Here is a 21,269-nt window from a genome sequence, read left to right as displayed (position 1 = left end):
CTTTTAAGCCTCAGTTGAGGCCCTTTTTAACTGGATTTTTTTTTTTGTTTTTTTTAATGGGAATTCCATATTTGTGATTTACTTTCTTTTTTAACTCTACTAGTCATGGCCTTTAGCTAGGGTTGGTCAAAGCCTAATTGTAGTGTTTGGCTTTGCTTGTGAGCCCCCACCCCCCACCTCACCCAGTTTCCCTGAAACTACACGAGTCAGCTCAGACTCATGATTCAACTTCTCAAAATAGTACTTTTTGCATGATTGCTTTGGATTTTTGATGTGTCTGTCTCTCCCTCAGCACTGCCTTGGGCTCAAGTCATGGAACACATACCAGAGTCACAAGTTTCAAGATGGCCAAAAGGAAAACAAGCATTTGCAATTAAATAGGTCTCCCATTTACTTGAGTTAGAGCTAGTGACATTGTAAATTCATAACTGGACTTTTCTTGCCACATAAACTGGTCAATCCTGCCTTTTAATTTCGTATTTTCCTGGCATACAGTTCCAGTGGCCATGCATATAACTAAAGCACTTCCATTTACCTTCTTCCTCTATCTCCAGCAAAAAAAAAAAAAAAAAAAAACACCTTAAAATGTTGCCATTTAGCATCCTAATTTAAATCCGCCATGCGAATTCCTACAGAATACCACTTCAGTGGCACAAAGAAGGTGGGCAGGGTGATGTTTTGGCCCAGGTGAAATGGGGTCACCACCTTGGGGAGGAAAGAGCCACGAGTTCTGAGTAACACCTTGTCCAGAACCATTGTGAGATACGCCAGATGAGAGAGCCTGCATCTCACTAACCCCTCTTGGTAGATGTAATTTGCCACTGAGAAGGCTGCCTTATTGGTGAGCAGCCGGAGGGCACAGTTATGTCAGGGCTCAAAAGGAGCACACATGAGAAATGTGAAAACAAGATTTAAGTCCCACTGAGGCATAAAAAAGGGCATAGGGGGAAACATATGTACAAGCCATTTGAGAAATCCATGAACAATAGGCGATTTGAAAAATGAAGGCTGATAAGGCAGCCGAAGGAACAGAGATAAGGTGGAAATATAGCCTTTGAGAGTGCCCAAGGCAGAATCCTGCTGGGCAAGGGATAAGATAAGATAAAGAGAAGAATGTCGGAGAGAGAGAAGCAGAAAGAGGATCAATAGATCTTTCTGTACAGTAATTTACAAAATGATTCTAACAGCAGGCATATACTTTCTTAGTGGAGGGACGCCTGGCTGCTACAATAACTTTACAGACTTTGAGAGGAAGGTCGAAGGCTGTTGACTGTCGACGCTCAATCTCTGCGCATTAAGGTGCAGTGTTGACAGGTTTGGGTGAAGAACCTTCCCCTGCTGCTGTGACCGAGGATCTTTCTGAAGGGGCAGCCCGAATGGAGAATCGATACTCATTTTTCAGTAGCTCAGGATACCAGACTCTGTGCCCAGTCCGGAGCCACCAGAATTACTTGGGCCAGAAGAAATGCTTTCAATGTCAGCTGGATCGCATGGAGAGCCAGTAAGTTGATATGGAGTCCAGATTCCGCTGGAGACCAGAGGCCTCTGATCTCCACCTCTCCCAGATGGCGACCTCATCCCAGAAGTGACGCATCTGTCACTACTGTGAGATTTGGTTGGCAAAGGAAGAGGAGTCTGCCTCTGACCCAATCACAGTTCACTAACCATCGCTGAAGATCTTTTGCAGCTCCCTCCAAGATCTGAACCGGGTCAGTGAGATTTCCCTGATGCTGTTCCAACTTCAAGTTCAGGTCCCACTGCAGAGCCCTCATATGGCATTTTGACTAACAGGATGCAGGAGGCCATAGGCCCAAAAGAGGGGCACAGTAAACTGAAAGTGCTCCTGGCCACCTTGAACAGCAATTAACGCCTGTGGGCAGGCAGGTTGGGGGGTAAAAATACGCATCCGGCAAGTAGAACGCTACCATCCAGTCTCTTTGGTCTAGGGCAGACAAGGCCTGAGTGAGTATTCTGAATTCTTCCTTTTTGAGGAAGACAATGACATCCCTCAAAATCTAGACTAGGCCGAGGACCCTTGTTATTTTTGGGTATCAGAAAGTAGCAGCAATAACAACCACTGCCTACTTCTGACATCAGGATCCTTTCTATTGCTCCCTTGGGCAAGAGAGCTGTAAGTTCCTCGTGAAGCAAGACTATGTGATCCTCCATCAGCCGTTCTTTTAACAAAGGCATAGAGTGAGGAAAGACTGGAAGGGAAGGGAATAGCGTTTATGCAAGATCTGCGAGACCCATTTGTCCGATGTTACAGACCACCAGTGAGGGAGAGGAATTTTAATACTTCTTCCAATTGGACGCAAATGGGCTTGCAGAATCACACTAGGAGGACTTGGGCGCTGTGGAGGAGGGGGGGGGCCAGGTGGTGAACGACTTCTGACCAGACCCTCTAGGTCTGTAGGTACCACAACTTCAACCCAGCACAGGATGCTGACCTGACGGAGGACAGTGGCTGGTCTGTGGATGGCATGGTAACCACACCCGTTCTGAAGCCTCGAAGGGGCGACAGATAGACTGTTGGTGAGGGGTCACTGACAGGCCCAAGGACTTTGCCGTAGCCCAGGAATCCATGAAGTGATCCAGGGCAGAGTCTGCCTTTTCACCAAAATGGTGGTACCCATCAAAGGGCATGTCCATTAGGTTTGCCTGGACATCTCCCAAAAAGCCAGATGTATGAGGCCAATCGTGGTGACGAAGGGTTCAACCCAGCGAGTCAGTCGTGTCCACTCTGACACCGGATAGCAAACTTGGCTGCATCTCTTCTATCTTTGACTGCTTGTAAGAGTGTGTCGCGCACGCCCTCTGGGACCGGAGGCAGTACCTGCGCCACCATATCCTATAAAGTATGCGCAAAATGGCCCAATAGGCATGAGGTGTTTACTGGCCTCAGTGCCAGGCTGGAAAACATCTTCTGAAGCTGGTCGAGCCTCTTGGATTCCCTATCCGGGGGAGCGGAAGGGAAGGCTCCATGGAAAGTGGAGGCTTGGACCACCAAGCTCTCCGGACTGGTGTGCTTTGTGAAGAAGCTAGGATCATGGTGGCAGCCACTGTCCTATTTACAGGTGCCCTTGTGCTGGGTTTGGACCCCATTCCCCAGCAGGACATCCGTGAGGACTTCATTAAAGGGTAACATTGTTTCTGATGTGGAAACCCCCAGCTGAAGTACCTCAGCCAGGAGGTTAGTCCTGACCAGGACTGTAGGCAGATCTAGATTCAGGACCTCAGCTGCCCTACACACCACCATAGCATATAATGTTACCTACTCCGTAGTCACCGTAGGAGGTGAGAGCATGCCAGTACCTGGAGAAGTGTCCAGTCCAGTGGCCCCTCCCAACTCCTCCTACCGGTCCATTTGCTCCAACTGAGACTCCAGAGGGTTCTGAGACCCCTCGCATTCCTCACCAATGCCTGGCTAATCATAGAAAGGCTCAGGCAAGGATCTGGCACCTGTTGGCACCGTTCCGCCTCATCGGGGTATTAGAATGGGTCTCGCACCACTGGTGGATGCCGGTGGTGTCGGGAGTGTCGGCGCTGGAGGAGGCCGACTGTGTCGACTCTGCATCATTCCGGATCAGATATCAGATCCAAGAGACCACGTTGGCGAGGTTGAAGCCACAGGAGTGGAACCTGATGGGGCCTCTGCTGATCCCCCTAAGGAGCACTGGCAGGGTCAGCCTGCTCAAATAAGACGCATGGCCTCATAAAACTTTGAGTTGAGCGGGGGTCGCTCTGGCTCCCAAAAAAGGGGGGCTCTAAATAAGCCCTGGCAGCGGCTCCGAGGACGCGTGCCTGTAACGTCGACGGTCCCGACTTGCCTCATTGGCCAATGGGCGAAGTCGAACTCAGCTTGGACTTCTCCTTCTTGTGCCTCTTTCCCGAGTGGGACAAAGAGGACTTGAGGCTTCTTGAGTGCTCTCGCGACCTCCTCCTTGACCGGGACTGTGACCTCCGAAGAATCGTGCCAGCTGATGTCGACTGCCAGGCTGCCATGAGCTTCAGGGACAGCTCCCTCAAAGCTTTCATAGCCGTGGCCTGGCAGTCTGAACATGACTTCGAGTTGCAGTCTCAGTCTAAATACCAGTGACATATCGTATGGTGGTCAGTCACCAGAATGGTGCAATGGCAGGTGCCCCACGGCTTGGACCCAAGTCTTCCTAAATGTCATCCTTCGCACAGACAACAAAAATCTTACACAAAAAGTCAACAAAAGGCCTGTCAAAAAAGAAAGGGTAGCTCGATTCCAGAACAGGCCTGTCTAAAAAGAAAGGGTAGCTCGCTTCCAGAACTGCGCTTTAACAGGCACGCAGGAAAAGAACGGACGTATGTGTGCCTGGGTGGTCCTTTATGGGCGACTGGGAAGTCACAGACGGCTCCAACAACGTCGACGGCACGTGGATCCGAACGACCCCACCCAATAGCACGCGCAAGGGTATTCCTCAGCAAAACTTCTGGATTCCAAGCTGATGCCTGGAAATTCTAAGGTAAGGAATCTGAAGCTAGAAGTCTATCAGATACAGAAGTTATAGCCATGAGAAATCTTAAGACGTGGAATGGTGGGAGGGGTTATTTTGGGGTCCCCACTAACTCAGTAAGGGGACACAGAGATAATGTAGGCAGAAAGAGCATGTTGAGCTGAACATTTTGGTAGTAGTCTCATTGTCCTAGGACCTCCACAGGTGGAGATATGGGTGAAAATGAATGCTTGCAAAGCATTATGGGTTGCGTTTCCAGAGTGCAGTGAATATTGTAGTATATCCGCTCCCGCTGTGCTGGGAGAGCCACTTTCGCTTTTAAGATTCTGTTTTATGTAAAAGCATTTACTAATTTCAAGTGTTTTAAGAGGAGAGCCACAAGCAAACTCAGATTAGGTTGCTGTGAACATTATGACCAGCGCTGCAATACCGATGATCCAGTTCCAGGGGTTGTGCCTGTTCGTGCGGTGAGCGCCATGGCCACCAAGCAGCACGAAGTGGAGTGACAAAAGAAGCAATTCTCCCACGCTGAAGTAGATCGGCAATTGTGCAATTTATGTAACAGTGGCAGTCTGCAAGGCATGACTAAAATAGCCTCAAGACAGGACTGGCGTAAAGCAATTACCAATGACATCAAGAATGTTTGAAAACGCAAGCCCACGAACGAGTGAATGTGATGGGTGTAAGGTGGGCATGGTTAAAAGCCCACAATATTTAAGCGCTTGCACCCTCTGCCTAAAAAGAAAATATATAGCCCTAATCCAGCCACTCACATTGAATTACAATTTGAAAATCTCAATAGGACGACTTTTTATTCATTGTTTGCCAGAGGTTTCAAAACTTATGCTTCCCAGAAACAAGGTCCTTAGTACTAAGAATTTTCAGTAATTCTTAGGGTTGACTTAAGGTGCAGGCAATTTAGCTTCTAGAAACAAATTCATTTAGGTGGTTTAATAATAGTACTTCTTTTTTTCCCCAGAGCTGATGAAAAAACGTTCTCACAAAGACCGTGATGCTCTTAGAGAACTTATCAGCACACCAGGCTGATCCTTGAGTCAAGCATCAACCAAAGAATTCTTTAAAGTGTGAAAAGTAAGCATTACTAACACAAAACTCAGCAAAAAGTTAAATACATGGTCTTACATTCCACTTTATTTTCCAATTTTGAGTCTGTTAATCCTAATGTATAATGGCAATATATGAGAAAAAAGACATTTTAGAATACACATTTTTAATTTCCTTATAATACTGTTTTACATTTAAAATGTGACCCGTAATAATAAATGATGTTGCAAGTAAATTTAAAATGTAGCACATTACTTTTCCTCAGCCCATTGGTACACATCTGCAGTCTCATGAAAACAACAGGTCCTAAAAATGAACCTGAGAATGGTCAAATACTCTATATCTTTCTTTAGAGTACTACACTCAGTAAATCATGCAATAAAAAAAAATAATAATAATCAATTACCAGTAATAGGTGTATTCTGTTCCTATATTAACATCTCGCAGTTCAGGTGATGTTTATAAACCTTAGGCCTGGTGGATTATGATGCCACCTAAAGCCTACAGTGACAAACTAGGACCATGTTACATAGTTACCTGTTACACAAAAAAAATATACATTTCCCAGTTACGTACCGAACACCATGCGAAACGAGGTGCTGGCACTCATTTAAGGTTGCTTTAAAGTGCAAAATGTATTTAGATAATGCAGCTGAGGTTTGAAGCGTTTCAGCAACCTCCTTAGTCTTTAAAGTCTTTTTTAATTAAAAATAGGCTGGGGGCAATGGAGAAGTAAGAAGGCAACGCAACAGGGAGTGCTCAGGAGGAAGGGGGAAAAAAAAGCAGCACACGAGGGAGATCAATGCTAGGGATGAAAAATCAAGTATTAAAGCAACAAGGAGCGTGGAGGAGGGAGGGAGTTTGGCAGGGAGAAGCTTCCAACACAGAGCAGAGTGGTTATTTGGCAAGGGGAGGGAAGGACATAAGGAAGAGAGCTGGAAAATAGGTTTACTTGCAAGGGGTGCTTAAGGAAAAAAAGAAAGAAAAACTTCCTAAAAGTGAACAGTTGCATGATGGAAACCATCCAGTTAAAATGTTTGCAACGAGGCGATGCTCCACGGAACATAGAAACAAAAGATTGGACAAGCTGTGATATGGAAAGCTATCAAACAAGAAGCATGCAAATAAAAGGGCCAATAAAGCCAACCAATGTCAAAAAATGATGGGCTGTGAGACATTTTAAATTCTTGGTAAGCCCATTATAGGTATTTTAAAACCAGACAGCTTGCACCATCTAGAAGGCCCTGACCTAAAATCTGACAACCTATGAAAATTGCAGGTTAGGGTCACCACTCTCAAACGAATACACCACAAACTTATGCCTCATCCGTATTAAATGCTCAAGGATGCACTTTGGTTTTTTTGTGGTCGCCATTACCCATTACTGGCCAATGGTGAGTTTTTTGTTTTTTTTGGTAATGGAACATAACCATAGCGTTAAAGCAGGCTTATCCAATGTTTTTAGAGAGTTTTGTTCTTACATGGTTTCAAATCTCACTTAATATTTTTTTTCCCACCGTATGACATCTGTCATTTTTAAAAGGGTGATTGAAACGCAGAAATTATCACTAAACCTTACAGACTTTGGTTCTAGACCAAAGTCAAAAGATTTTCAAATTATGCACCCTATTTTCCCTGCAGTTTTCTTACTTTTTTTCAAGTGATGCGGCATTTCCTTTCCTCTGGTGTGCCCTATTAGGTTACCTAGAGCCAAGGTGTGGTCACATTTACAATATACTCCCAAATTATTGTGCACAAAAATAATTTCAAATGGTTATGAGACAATGGGAGGAAGAGAGTCTTCTACTTCCTCCTGGAATGTTTGAGTTTTGAGTGGTTCTATTACTCTGCAGCTGGCCGCCTTATAATGAACCAACATAAAAAACGTAAAACAGAGTAGGGGTGTCAAAAGTGGTCTGGAAAGCATGGCCTAGGTCTTAGAGCAGGAATTTGGTATCAGCACCCAGGTTAGATATGTTAGCAAGGGTGATTAGGTTTTCGGGGTAGCCTGAGGGGAACAGTGCATCAAAGACAAACATTGTATAAGTCTTTTGATTAATTCAATTTGCTCTGATATGAAGTAGAGAATGTGAAAGGGAGCATCTATTTGGTTAAAAGAGCTAAGGATCTGTGGAGTATGGCAAGTAAAGTTGATGCTGGTAGTGTAAATGAAGGCCAAATGATGACCCTAATGTGATTTCAGATGACCAAGTGCATGAGGTCAGCGGTTCTAGCAGCTGGCAGATGCAGTTAATGGTTCTGGTTGCTGTGTGACCTGGGAGTGTGAATTCTACGTCAGGACAAGAGGCGAGAATTATACTAGTAAAATTCATCAGCCTCTCAACAAGGAGGAACAGGCTCACCCGCAGGCAGAATGTCCGCGCCCTACCTTGCCTGATAAAGTAGCAGCTACGCCAGATACAGATCCGATGACGTGTACCTTCTTCGCGAAGTACACCAAAGAACCAAGAAGGTTATTGACCGGTCCTGGAGGGCTTGCCAGGACAAACTCCTTGATGTGTCAGGTCCCCTGACACAGATCATTCAACTGGCTGAACGTGCCAAACAATCTAACACCCCCTAACCAACGGAAGTCATAGCCAGGTGGGGCGAGAGGGCAGTTTATCTCCTGGGCAATGCTAATTGCGTCATTTTGGCCGAGAGGCGCTGATCTTTGCTTATCCAGGAGAGTCTTCCAACACCATTAGTTTTTTCAACAGCGGATTCCGCTCTTATAGACTTGGAGGTCTAAGAATATCTTCGGAAATGTGCCATATGCAAGTCTACCCTCCATCAAAGGGGGTTTGTGAGCAACCTTTTCCTTGTAGAGAAGAAGGGCAAGGGGTTTCGCCCGGTCATCAATCTCCGATCATTTAATGAGTTGGTGATCTACAGACACTTCAAAATGGAGGGTATTCACATGCTCCGGGATCTCCTGTTACGGGGAGGTTGGATGGTCCATTTGGACCACAAGGACGCTTACCTGACGGTTCCGATTTTTCACCCTCATCGCAGGTTTATGCAATTTCTGTGGAGGGGTGAGGTGTTTGAGTTCACCTCTCTCCCTTTCAGACTTTCGTCAGCACCGTGGTGCTTTACCAAACTACTCAAGCCACTGGTGGAATTCCTTTGATCTCGAGGGATCCGCCTCATCATTTACCTGGAAGATATCCTTCTGATGGATCAATACAGGTCCCAACTTATATCCAATGCGAGCACGACTATTGTACTTCTACAGGAGTTGGGGTTTATGATCAACCAACAGAAATCAGAGCTTCTGCCCACGTAGTTGATGATTTTTCGGGGGTTTCGCATAGATTCCCAATCGGCATCCCTCAGTCTCCTGAGCCCAAAGATTTCCAAGATCAAGAATGAGTTAAGGAAGGTTCTGAGATGCAACAGAATCTCTCTAAGGCAATTAGCCAGAGTAGTGGGTCTGCTCTCATTGATTCAGGCCATTTTTCCAGGACCCCTTCACTACAGGGCTCTCCAGCACCTCAAGGCCCATCACCTTCGACGCGGTTTAATGTATTCCAAACTCATCTCTCTTTCCCAGGAGGAAAAATGTTGGCTAGACCACATGGAGGCACAGAATGGCAGGGCCATTTTCAGAGCCTCTCCAGACCATGTCAGAGTCGGATGCCATTCGCCAGGGATGGGGAGCCTGATGCGGGGACGTCTTGTTCTGGGGACGTTTTGTTCTGGGGACGTTGGACCCCTCAGGAACTCAATATGCACATCATTTGACTGGAGCTCCTTGCAGGTTCCTTGGCGATCAGGTCACTGACTCAGGACATGGTCTCCTGTGTCGTTCTTCTTCAGATGGACAACGTATCAGTAGTACAGTATACAAATCTCTTAGAGGGCACACACTCGAAAGCCCTGGTGGAGTTGGCGAAGGATTTTTGGCACTGAAGCCTCCAACATCAGATCTCCATTACGGCGGAGTATCTCCCCAGTTCCCTGAACACTCTGGCAGACTGAAATTCCAGATTTTTGGCGGACTCCAGCGATTGGCAGCTGGATCAGGTGATTTTTCAGGCGATCATAGGACGCCAGCTTTCACAGAATGCTAAGAAAAATCATTGCACAGGGATGGGCTCCAGGGACAGGTAAGTGGTAATGGTCCGCATGGAATAGATGGGCTCGCTGATGTGTGGACAGGCATACCGATCCCATGGGGGCCCAAATTACGGATATCCTGAATTTTCTTGCGGAGCTGGCTTGTCTTATTGTACCGTAAACTCCTTTAGATCGGCCATCTCGGTGGGCCATCTCCCTCTCGATATAATCGCCCAGTCTGGGAGCACCCTTGGGTATGCAAACTTCTTAAAAGGCATCAGACTCTCCAAACCTCCGGAACCCAGGTATTCGGAGTTATGGGACGTCAATCTTGTTCTTCGTCTGTTATCCTCGTGGCAGGATAATCAATATCTTTCAAGGAAGGAGCTCTGTCAGCTAAGCTGCCTATGTTATGGTGTCTTATATCGTGCAAAAGAGTGGCATATGTTAGGGCCCTGGATGTTTCAGATAGTGTTCTCCCCAGAAAGGGTAACTTTCACTGTTTCCAGGAGGACCAAATGTAATACCTGGTCGGTATCCTATCCCACTTTTCCTCATGCTCCAAAATTATGTGTGGTAAGATGCTTAAAGGTTTACGAGGAGGTGACAGCTGGGCTTAGGCCTCCTGGAGAACGTGAACTGTTAATTTTGTTGAAGAAACCTTTTAAGGCTGTTTCCTCCCCTTCGATAGCCAGGTGGATCAGCTGGATCTTGGCGGAAGCAGGTATCAATATATGGGTTTTTGGGGCACATTCCACTTGGGGTGCCATGGCCTCCAAAGCCATCCAGGTGGGTGACAGGTTATCAATGCTTATGCTTAGGCATTATGATTGGTCTTCAGAGTCTACCTTTAGAGGTCTATTTTAAACCTATACACGTAGCAGCCTCTTTGGTGGTAAATAAGCTTTAAACATGCATAATCCTCGCCTCCGGTCCGGACATAGAATGAGAAATTTCCTAGCTAATGTGAAGGAAAGTTTCAATTCTATTAAGGACACGGAAGCGAGGATTAACCCACCCTACACTGGATATGTGTTTCCCACCCGGAGGCCTTATAGAGCTTGTGCAGAGGTGGTATTATATATTTATATAACTGCTTATGTTACACGTGAGAGTATTTTGGATAGTTTCGCTTCCTGCGTTTTTCTCTAATTCATGGTCTAATATGGTTCGTATACAGTGCATTTTTAAAGCATGCTATTTCAGGTATGGATTGGTGTTTGACTATGATCTTGCACAGATTTAATCATTGATGTTTCTCCATAGGATCAGAGGCATCGGCAACTTGAGAATTCAGGGACCCCTTCTGCAGTGAAGTCGAGGAAGAATGACGCAGACGAAGACATGTATACACTTGGTCGGAATGACGGCTAATTGGACATTGGTTGCTATGGGAACAACCTCAAGGGAGTTGTAGTTCCTAGTGTTTTTCTTATGAACTTTGAACTTGCTGTTAAATAAAAAGTGAAGAAAGATCTATATCTGGCGTAGCTGCTACTTTATCAGGCAAGTTAGGGTGCGGGCATTCTGCCTTCAGGCAAGCCTGTACCTCCTTGTTGAGAGGCTGACAAACTTTACTAGTATAATCCTCGCCTCAGTGTCCTTAATGGAATTGAAACTTTCCTTCACATTAGCTAGGAAATTTCTCAGTTGTATGTATAAGTACTCCGGTTTAATGGTGAAAGTGGTGTCGGAGCTGCAGACCAGGTGGGAACAGAACGGGGCTTACGGGTTTCAGCTGTGGGAGTGAAAGAAGGCAAGCTTGAAGAAGCAGCTCACTCGCTATTGCTTGAGCATGCAAGGGGCATGTTGGTCTGTAGATGAGAGCAATATCACCACTTGTTATTTTGGATGGTTTGAGGAGCTTGATTCTGTACTCAGAGGGGAGTGCAGGGGGAGAAATGCAAGAGAAAGGGCCTAGCCTTATCTCAGTGAAGACAACGGTGTCTATATCGTGATCAGCTCTACTATGTTTGCTTCACGTAGGAATGCAGAGTATGGGCTTATCTGTGTAAGCAACAACATACAGCAGATCTTTAGCTACCTTCACCTAATGTTCCGACCGGACTCATAACTTCAGCATAACTTCAGCATCGACTAGTCAGGTTGCATCTGCAGACAGTTCTTTAGATAGCTATTTCTGCAAAACAAAAGATGTGCAAGGAACAAGTTTGAAAGGGCAACATGAAGACCCAAACAGCTAACTAATTCTGAGAGCAAGGTACAACTCTGCTAATCTCAAGTTAAGAAGACAAAGGCAGATACTGAAAAATAATTAGCTGCAATATATGAATCAATATACTCAAGGCACAACACACTGGCAACTGATCTGTCATATGGGAAAGGGGATTTTCCATCAATGGCATGATTAATACGCAGAGCTAAAGTGTTTTTAGGTTGAACATAGCGGCGCGGGAGCGCTGCTTTTCCAACGTGTTCGTATGTATCTGGGCTTTTAACCACACCCATCACTATCACTCATTCATGGGCTTGCCTTTCAAAAATCCATTGTTTTTGTTGGTAACTGCTTTATGTTTGTCCCTCCTTAGGACGGTTTTGTTACCGCCTTGGCCATCAACCCTGTTACAAGGATAATTGCATTTTTGTCAATAACTTTCACTGCAAGCGAACTTCTTTTTGTCTCTCTCTTCGCGCTCACAGCGGCGCTTTGAATTGGCTTGCTTATGTCAACTGTTTTACTTTTTATTTTCAGTTTGTGTGGCAAGAAAAGTCCCGTTAGGAAGGTAATAGCGCTACCTTGAGCGCATGTGGGATGCATTACATTGCAAATGCTTGTTTAAGTTTGCAGCTGCCACAAACCTGTGGTTTCTAATAGGTCTTATTTTATTCAATTCAACAACGCTCATTTTAGAGGCATCAGAACGATTAATGGATAAGCATGTCACTGTGGTTTGAGCCAGTGACTTTCAGAATGCAGTTTGTTGCAGTTGAGTTTTGTCCCCAAATCTTTTAATTTAATAGAGACAATAGTTTTTTTTTCTTTCGAAGTAACCATAATACAATGACAAGCAGCTTACATAATACTGCATTAAAGCAGTATTCTGTTGCTGATTTGTGCAGGTTGTAACTCATACTGTAATCTACTTGACAAACTCAGAATGCTGTTGCAGGCCTTAATTAATAAGCTCTCCAAGAATCTGTGTGCCAGGAACAACCCCAATGAACATTTCCACCTACAAAACAATATAACACACATGCTTCTGTATGAAAGCAAACAGGGACTCAGCAACATTAAGCTGTTCTTCCCCAATTACATATTAATGTTGTAATTATGGGTGCTTGCATTATTCTCAAATTCCTGTGTAACTTGCTTTATTTTGATTCTTTTTAAAACACTTTAGCGTTCATCAGTGGGGTTCAAGAGGTGAGTGACTGTCCATAGCCTTTAACAGTCTTCGTCACACAACTTTTCATCCTCTTCACCCCTTTGGGCACTTGATTACCTTTCACTACTTCAGCTCATCTTGCCTCCTATGTCTTACCTCGACGTGTGTGTAATAGGTCCTCTCCTTTACCATCATGGTACGATTTAGTTTCCCTATTGATAAGGCAGTCTCTTCCCATCCCACTCTCAACACCGCACTCCCTCACCCCCCCCAAAATACTCAGCACTTGGGAGCAGTGCATGAACAATTCGTCTCATGTGCTTGAAATGAAGCACTGGAAGTAATATCCTGCATCTGGTCCCTATTTATTGGCTGTCTCCCTCCTTCTTGGCCACATTTTTTTTTATTTTTTTTATTTGAAGCATACCTTTTCAATTCTAAACTTTTTTTGGGGAAAAAATCTAAACCTCCAACAAATCCAAAACGAAAAATAAATAGTTACAAACCTAGGACAGAACCGAAGCACATAAGCTGCCATAAACCTCCTCACTACCAAAGACTATTTAAAGAAGCACTGAGACACGAAGCACGAACAAGGACGCCTTTATTTTTACAGCAGTCTCAAAACAAAAACCAACATGAATACACTACTGGAAAAAAAAACGCTATGCCAAGAAGCATATCACTGTCCGGTGGCAAATAAGCACTAGAAAATAAACAGAAATAATGATGAAATACAGATCAACATAGAGCCATGGTCCGCAACCCATATCATGTGAGGGGTCCTTGGAAACTCGCAAGCTGGACCAAATACTATGGCAAGAGCAACACTTAGTACCCTACACGGATAGGATTAGTTGGTACACCTCTGCACAACAAGAAGTAGGTTTGAGAGAAGTCAAGTCACACTATCACTGTCATACTATATGACAAAGTAAACATCCTACATAAAATAGCAACTACATGGTATTGATATGGGCAAAGGTTTGCTCCCTCATGTATCAGGCTCATTATGGTTTTCTATGAGTGAGCCAACTCGGGCCAAACAAAAGAACATACGACTCAGCATATCGTAATTTTGGCAAGATATCGTTTTATTTTCTACTGATATGAAAGGGCATAACAGTCTAATAAACAGAAACATGGCTTGCTTGAATAACAACAGCTTAAATATCTGATTGATTTCACCATAGGGGATGACTAATATCTTCCTACATACTGTACTCTTTAAAACTACCTGGATGAAAACAATTGTGCTCCACCTTCTTATTGCTCAGAATGCTGGGAAAAATTCTCCCCCATCTCTTTTGTTACTCAGTGGTAGTTCAATCGATCTTACTCAGTAGACTGGGCTACTGCAACTCACTCTTTGTCGGTGTCAGATGCCAGACTTGCTCTATTCCTTCCTAAGCTTTCATCAGCAACAATGACTTTGAACTCTTTGCACTGGCTTGTCCTTCAAGATGTGATTTATGTTTATAACTATTCTCAGTCTTCAAGGATATCCACGGTCAGAGTCCCACCTATCTTTCTATAGGTTTGTATCACACGATCGCTCTTAAACTCTTAGCTTATCAATGGCCAGACAGCAGATCATACCTAGGATCTACCATACAAGATTGAGAGGCTGGCCCTTCTCAGTATCTGCAGCCAAACTTTTGAACAATTTTCCTCTTCATTCGTGCACTCAAAGCCAGCTTCTCCAATTTTTTGTAAACTCCTGAAAAACTGACTGTACCCTCCAAGATAATCACCCTGCTCTACACAGCACATTCTCCTCACTATACTTAAAACCAGAACACCATTATTGGTAATTATGCACTCTACAAAACCTACACAACATAACAAAAACATCTACTTCAAATTGGAGCACAACTATTTTACAGACAATGTAATGAAGGAGCAAGTAAGTAAGTTTTCTTAAAACCTAATTTATTCCCTTAACCAGGCAAAACTGTTATTCCCAGTACAGCCCATTACACTCAACCATTTAAATCAGTAGTGCTAGCCTCTTAAGTCAGTTTAGACTATACTGTACACTGTGCATTTACCAATCCAAAATCTTGCTCTGTAAATGTTGAAACTATCAGAAGCAGTTTTCTTCCTGTTCCTCTGCACCTTTTTTAGTCTGCTTTCCCTAACAAGGTTACCCAAACTATTGGGATGGGATACGAGTGGGCAAGCTATGGATATTAGTGACCCAGGCTGTTTGTTTATTTTTGATAAGCATCGTCAAGGTGCCACCAGCAGACAATCCCCACCTCTGAACTTCCTGCATGGCTCACGGATCACCACATCATAGGCAGAGTAAGGTGCATTTATTGGAGTCACCAAGCACCAGTTAAACCAGAGGCTAGTGCCTCAGTCCTATTTCCCACCCCACTTTCATCTCAGACTCTCAACCATCTGCCCTGATGCTGCCTCTGGCCTCACATGAACAGCACCAAAGAAGTTTTTAGCATCGGCTCTTCCTGACTGATGCCAGTCCCAGTGCACTAATGCTGAAGCAATCCCCCACATGCTCTGTGTATGTGCCAATAAAGTGCTTACGCGCAGCAAACTGTCCTTCACCCAGAGGAAACATGTGCAGTACAGTGAACTTGAGAGGCTGATAGGCAGAATCACTTATACAGTGTGTATACTTAAAAATCATGCACTTGTGGATGTGCTGCAGTCATTAACCAGCATGGAATACATATAAATCACTGCAGTATTTCTCCACTGGGATGGTGAAGGAGAAAGCCCTAGGGAAAGCCTGGAAACAGCCAAAGCAACACAAAACCATCCCAGCTAGGGGAGAAGCAGGGGGCACACAACAATGACTTGGGTATTTGTTTGCTGCAACATGTACTAAGCACCAGTAACCCTCCACATCACTGTGTTTCAACACCAACTAGCATTGCAGTGATTGAAGAATGGGCTTCGACAGCAGGTGTTGCTGGAGGAGATGAAAAGTAGCTGGCTTATTTGTTTTTGGGCAGAGGTCAAATACAATACACATTCAGTGCAGCCCATGTGGCCATGAGTTACGTTTTTTGGTTTGTTTTGGGGTGGTAGTGGGAGAAGAGAAAGAACCATGAAGCAATCGGGGTTACTTGGCTCCAATTGCGACAGTGTATTTTACCTTTGGTGACACCTTACTATTTAACCATCAAATACACCCCTTTATCACTTGACCTTCTGGATACCAAGGCAGAAAAGTTTACTTAGGGAGGTTGTAAGGATCAGAAATTCAGAACTCCAACAGATGCAAAAGAACGCTTAATAAATCCATTTCAAAGCCACTGCTCATATTTTTAACACGGAAATTTACTTTGACTCACAACTAAATATAAATGCAAATTATGCATTTGAAAAATAGATGTTGCTAGCTGCTCTTCAATAAGGAACCTGTAGATCTTTCAGTGGAACGATTGTCACAGAGTTCACACAGTCAAACCTTTTCCTATATTTTTTGTCCAAATGGTTAAAGAGAGAACATATTCATACAGTATTTGTAAAGGGATTACACCACTCAAAGATTACTCCTGTTATATTTGACATGGGGGTATGTGTGACCAAATGCCTATTTATTAATCAGCAATAGACCTACCTAATAGAGGGACTGTCCCCTATTCAAATGATTGGGGGATCACCAAAGAAATGTAGCCAAAACCACTTCTCTATATTGCTATTTTTTTTCATTACAGGTCTCCTGGTAACAGCTAAAACTCGTTCAAGCCAGATTTGAAAATGTAACAACATATGCAACCCGACTCCTTAAAATAAAGTTACATACTTAAAATATGGAACGTGATATGCTTCCTTTTGATACTTTGTATCAAACCCGCTGGCTATTCAAAAGAGGGAAAAATTTAAATTACAGCTTTTCCAGAGATTTGATTTACTGCCAATTCAACAACTTTGTTGGATTATTTAAGGTCTCTCATAACCTAAAAGACTATTGTTTTTCCACACTGACCAAAAGAGAACCCAAGAAACATGTCACCACGTGCACTGCAGCTCCACACAGAATTGGTGAAGAATCTGATACTGTACACATCAAAATAGGCTGACAATTGTATTAGACTCAATCTAAGTAAACCAGCATTGGCAAATCCAATAGGCCTGGACATTTTTAGGTCTTGGCTAGACAGTGCTTGCAAGACATGTTGTATATACTTTATGGGCTTATAGCCCAGACATAGGCTTCCCATTTGCTGGCTTCACTGTTTCTCTCCATTTGTTCAAGGCATGCATTTGTCATGCTCTTGCTGCATTTAGCCCTCCAACAGCAGGGACTAAGTACTACAATCAATACACTGGTCACCATTTTAGCATTTTTCAGGGACTACATTCTTCTTTCTTGAAAAGAAACTGATACAGCTGGCCCGGTTTTCAGTCTCTGCGGACTCGTCTATAAATATGCCAGTAAATATTGTTCTTATCCCCTCACACTTGCTGTGTATTGCAAGACTGAGGACAAATGTCAGACATGGTTTGCCTATTTTAGGCAGGCGCATGTTTGCCACCCGTCACTGCTGCTTTTAAAGAATTTGTTGCAGTTTCTTGATGTTCCAGGATGGAAAAGTCTGCAAGTGTGAGTTGTACGTGCAACATGATACAGCACTCTCCAAGGAGCAGGCTCAAAATAGGCAGCAAGACAAATGGTACAGCCCCAGCATTGTATGTGCTCTAAATTCAAGAAAAAAGGTCTTGACCATGGATCAAATACACAAAATATCCTTTTGTATATAGGGACACAAAGACATTTCCACTGGCACCCTTGGCTGCTTGTTTAGGTCTGGCTACAGATGTTTATCACTGTCCGGAAGACCCCATAGTATCAATTCTTCAAAAACGTAGAAGGGGTACAGAGAGGAGTCTATGAATCAGTTACTTGCAGCCACTGGTTTTCATTTGCTTTCATGGTATTCCATTGCAAGCTTACAGCATTTGCTGGATGGTTACATTGTCCTATTTTAACTCTATTCAGGTTTTGGTTAAGGGGCTCAAGTAATCCTTTTCTTAGAATCAAGCCACTGTATGCTCTTAGAGATATACAATTTGATGATTCAGTAATATTTTATTTGTTGGTTTAAAGCTTTTTTTTTGTTTAGAACTACTTGTCCTAGACGGTTATAAATAGTCTGTGCTACTTCCTAATCACTCCTGCACATTGATTTGTTTAAAACTGCGGTCAGGATAACAATTTGGGATTTACATGTTTCTGGTCATAACGATGTGTTTGAATGTGGGCTTTCTTACAGATGCAATTAAAACATTGCCTCCCTATCTAAATTATCTAATGTACAACATTTTGCTACCGGTTTTAGTTCAGGCTTGACAGCACAGCTGTCGCCGTATTACAAGAGCAACCAAAACAAAATAAAAATAAAAAAGCACACCTTTCAGGAGTACTCCAGAAAAAGGAGGAAGGGATTTTGGCTTTAACCACTTGTTGGATGTGAGCAAAGTATTTAATTGCAGAATTTGTGAATTTGCTTGACAAGAGTGTTTATTGCACTCCTATGTGTTCCCCAAGATGGCCACTGAATCAAAGCGTAATGACGCAGCAGCAGGATGATCCGGAGGTGACCAGAGATGTCTGTAAATTTCATGACAGCTAATCCTGTGGACAAACATATTTCTATGAGTCATCAGCCTCTATGTAAGGTGACTCAAGCCCAAATTTCCTGGGATCCGTACTTGCCTTATGAGTGGCCGGTCCCACAAAACACAACAGTTTGCTGGGGAGGTAAACTGCACCAGTGCACGATGAGTAGAGTAGAAAGGAACGCCTCCTTGAAGTGATCTGCCTGGAAGCAGCCTCAGGCCTACAGGTGCTCGGCCACGTGTTGCATAGCAGAGGCAAAGCGGTTAGAAGCACAGCTTATACAGGACGGCCATCTTGGGAACAGGAACTTGTGAGAAATAACGGCACAGCCTTTTTTTGAGCTTGAAAATGAATATTACGTTGGCCACCATCTTGTAACATGCTTTGCATTTATCCGTAAATATGTGGTTGGGTCTCACATAAATGCAGTGCAATAGTTAAGATAATGGCCAAACTGCATAAACGTCATTCTTTAATATATTTCATTATTCAGAACTTTTTTTATGGGAAGGCTTTAACCGTGATGTGGGTTGCAAGTTGAGTATAAACAACATTTACTATTGCCTTAAAAAAGTGGGATGCAAAGGGCTGCACATAAAGGAACTATGCAAGCATATCAGTGGGACAATTGTCTAACACAGTTACCATCCTTTACAAAAGGTATGCAATCATCCTGCCTGACTGTCAACCGGCACTTCCTACATCAGTATGGCCATAAAAAAAGTATCAAACGTTATTTACATTGTCGGAGTTTAACTGATGCTCGCTCGCTCTGCTCTTCTAGTCACATTAAAGTCCACCTGGCTGTTCGAGTTAGTAGTAGTTATAGAAACGAAGCCTTAGGCCCTATTACTGTCAATCCATTGGTTTAATGTTTTACATTTTTGTTCCAGCCTTTTAGATCCCGCTTGATAGAGCCCCTGTCATCAGACCCCATGTGATCATCTTTGTGAGGGTATGGTGAGTGCAGTGTGAGTTTAGGAGGAGCTCTATGATTTGGTGTTGTGTGAGCAACATGTCTGCTACGAGCGGGAGACAGCGAAGAGTGTGCAATGTGTTTGTGGTGTGCGCATTTTTTTTTTTTTGTGTGTACAGTGCGTGGCATGCGAGTTTAGGATGAGCTCAATGACTGAGCAATGTGTTTGTTGTGAGTGTAGTGTGATTGTGGTTTCTTTGTGTGGAGCACAAGATGAGTGGTATGCATGTGTGAGTGGTATTCATAGGTGAGTGCAAAGCAGACAGTGAAAAGCACAACAGGGATGGCCATGGGGGCCCCTGCACTGCCCAAGTCAAGTGTATGGGCAGTGCAGGGGTCCCCCTGGGGCCCCATCTCCGCCAGCATTTACATGGCGGAAACGTGGCTGTGCCGGCAGTCCAACCGTGGCACGTTCGCCACAGCAGTAATGTGGAGGCCCGACTGCCACATTAGCAGCAGTCCAACCGCCACCATAATTATGGCCTTGGTGTTTTGAGTCCCACCGGAAGGGAAGAAAAGTCTTCAGAAGTTCCCAAACTTTCTTTCGGTGCCCAAACAACCACAGGAGTATAATTCTAAAGCACCCCTGGGGACATTGGGGGAGGCACTTGAGACTCACATTGTGTTAGGCAGAGGCCAACAGCAGAGTCTAGTCCTAGCTCAGTTGCATTGCTCAGCTGGGTACTTCCCAGAAAAGGCCTTTGAGATTGTTGTGTTCCTGTAGCCACACAAGAGGCAGTCAACTGAGGCTTGTAGTTCACTTCTTTGTCCTGGATTGAAGAGGGAGCCGGTTGAGTCCTTCAGAGCTCCTCTTATAACAAAGGCATCCGGTCCAGTCCTCTTCTTATCTTCCACACATCCAGAAAGTGTTCTTAAGAGGGGTGCCTGGCAGTGCCGCATTAATGCATGGCACCAGCTACTGGGTGGGGTGACCCCTGGACACTAAGTAACTAATACAGTAAAAGTATCAAGCCTCATCCTAAGCACTTCTTCAGGAGTTCCTGTGAGCCCTACTGCAATTGGGTTCAAAATACCATGTGTCAGGGGGTTTTCATGACGGCAAAAGTCTTCAGCCACCATAAACTTAGCCTCTGAGGGCTGGAGGTGTGTGGGAGTGTCACAGTGAAATGACCAGTGTCCTTCGACATCCAACACTAAAATCCAGTTTAAAGCAAGCACCCATAGCCAAAACAAACCCAGAAAAAGAAGCCTTGTAGGACAAAAGAAAGGTCCTTTTTCATTCAAACAGGAGATCTACAAGAATGGTCTTGGCATCCTTCCCTCTCCTTTCCTAGAGTGCCCAAGTGTTACATGTGGTTCAACGGGCCCATCAATCCAGACCGGTCAGTGTGCTGTCACTGAATGTCTACAGCCCCATCCTGCATATTCTGTGAAGTTCTCTCTCCCTATTCAGGTAAGGCTATTAATCGCTCTTGGGAGGCATTTCACACCCCCTCGCACCCATTCAAGACCGATCAGCTGAGAGCTGGCAGAGTCCATGCTCATTAGCCTCCCAACAACTCAGGCAGGTAAAAAGTAACTTTTCCTTAATATGTATTAAAAATAGATGTCACCAATGAATTGGATTTTTAATAGCTATTAAAAATAGTGCATCAATTATTGTTCTAGCTGATTTCATTTCCTAGATACAATATTAGTATATTAATCAGTACTCTAGTTTTCAACATAGAACAGCTAGGCCTGCCACAGTGAAAACAGCTTTTATAGACTTGTCG

At 44.1% G+C, this 21,269-nt stretch overlaps 1 protein-coding gene across 3 annotated transcripts in view; it reads right to left on the bottom strand.

The window, feature by feature from the left end:
• The window catches only part of PLAGL2 (PLAG1 like zinc finger 2), a 53,316-nt gene that overhangs the window by 17,801 nt on the left and 14,246 nt on the right, over window positions 1–21,269 (bottom strand). Inside the window, exon 2 of one of the 3 annotated variants that reach the window (XM_069243382.1) lies at window positions 11,659–11,754. The exons of 1 other annotated variant lie outside the window; for it this stretch is intronic. The gene's annotated coding sequence lies outside the window, so the exon portion shown is untranslated. Of the gene's footprint in view, window positions 1–11,658; window positions 11,755–21,269 lie in introns of those variants that run through there. One more of the 3 variants, XM_069243383.1, reaches the window with a different exon arrangement.

This window comes from Pleurodeles waltl, chromosome 7 (assembly GCF_031143425.1).
Source record: "Pleurodeles waltl isolate 20211129_DDA chromosome 7, aPleWal1.hap1.20221129, whole genome shotgun sequence".
NCBI lineage: Eukaryota > Metazoa > Chordata > Amphibia > Caudata > Salamandridae > Pleurodeles > Pleurodeles waltl.
The sequence above is the reverse complement of the archived record's forward strand: the minus strand, read 5'-3'. Positions and strand labels throughout refer to the sequence as shown.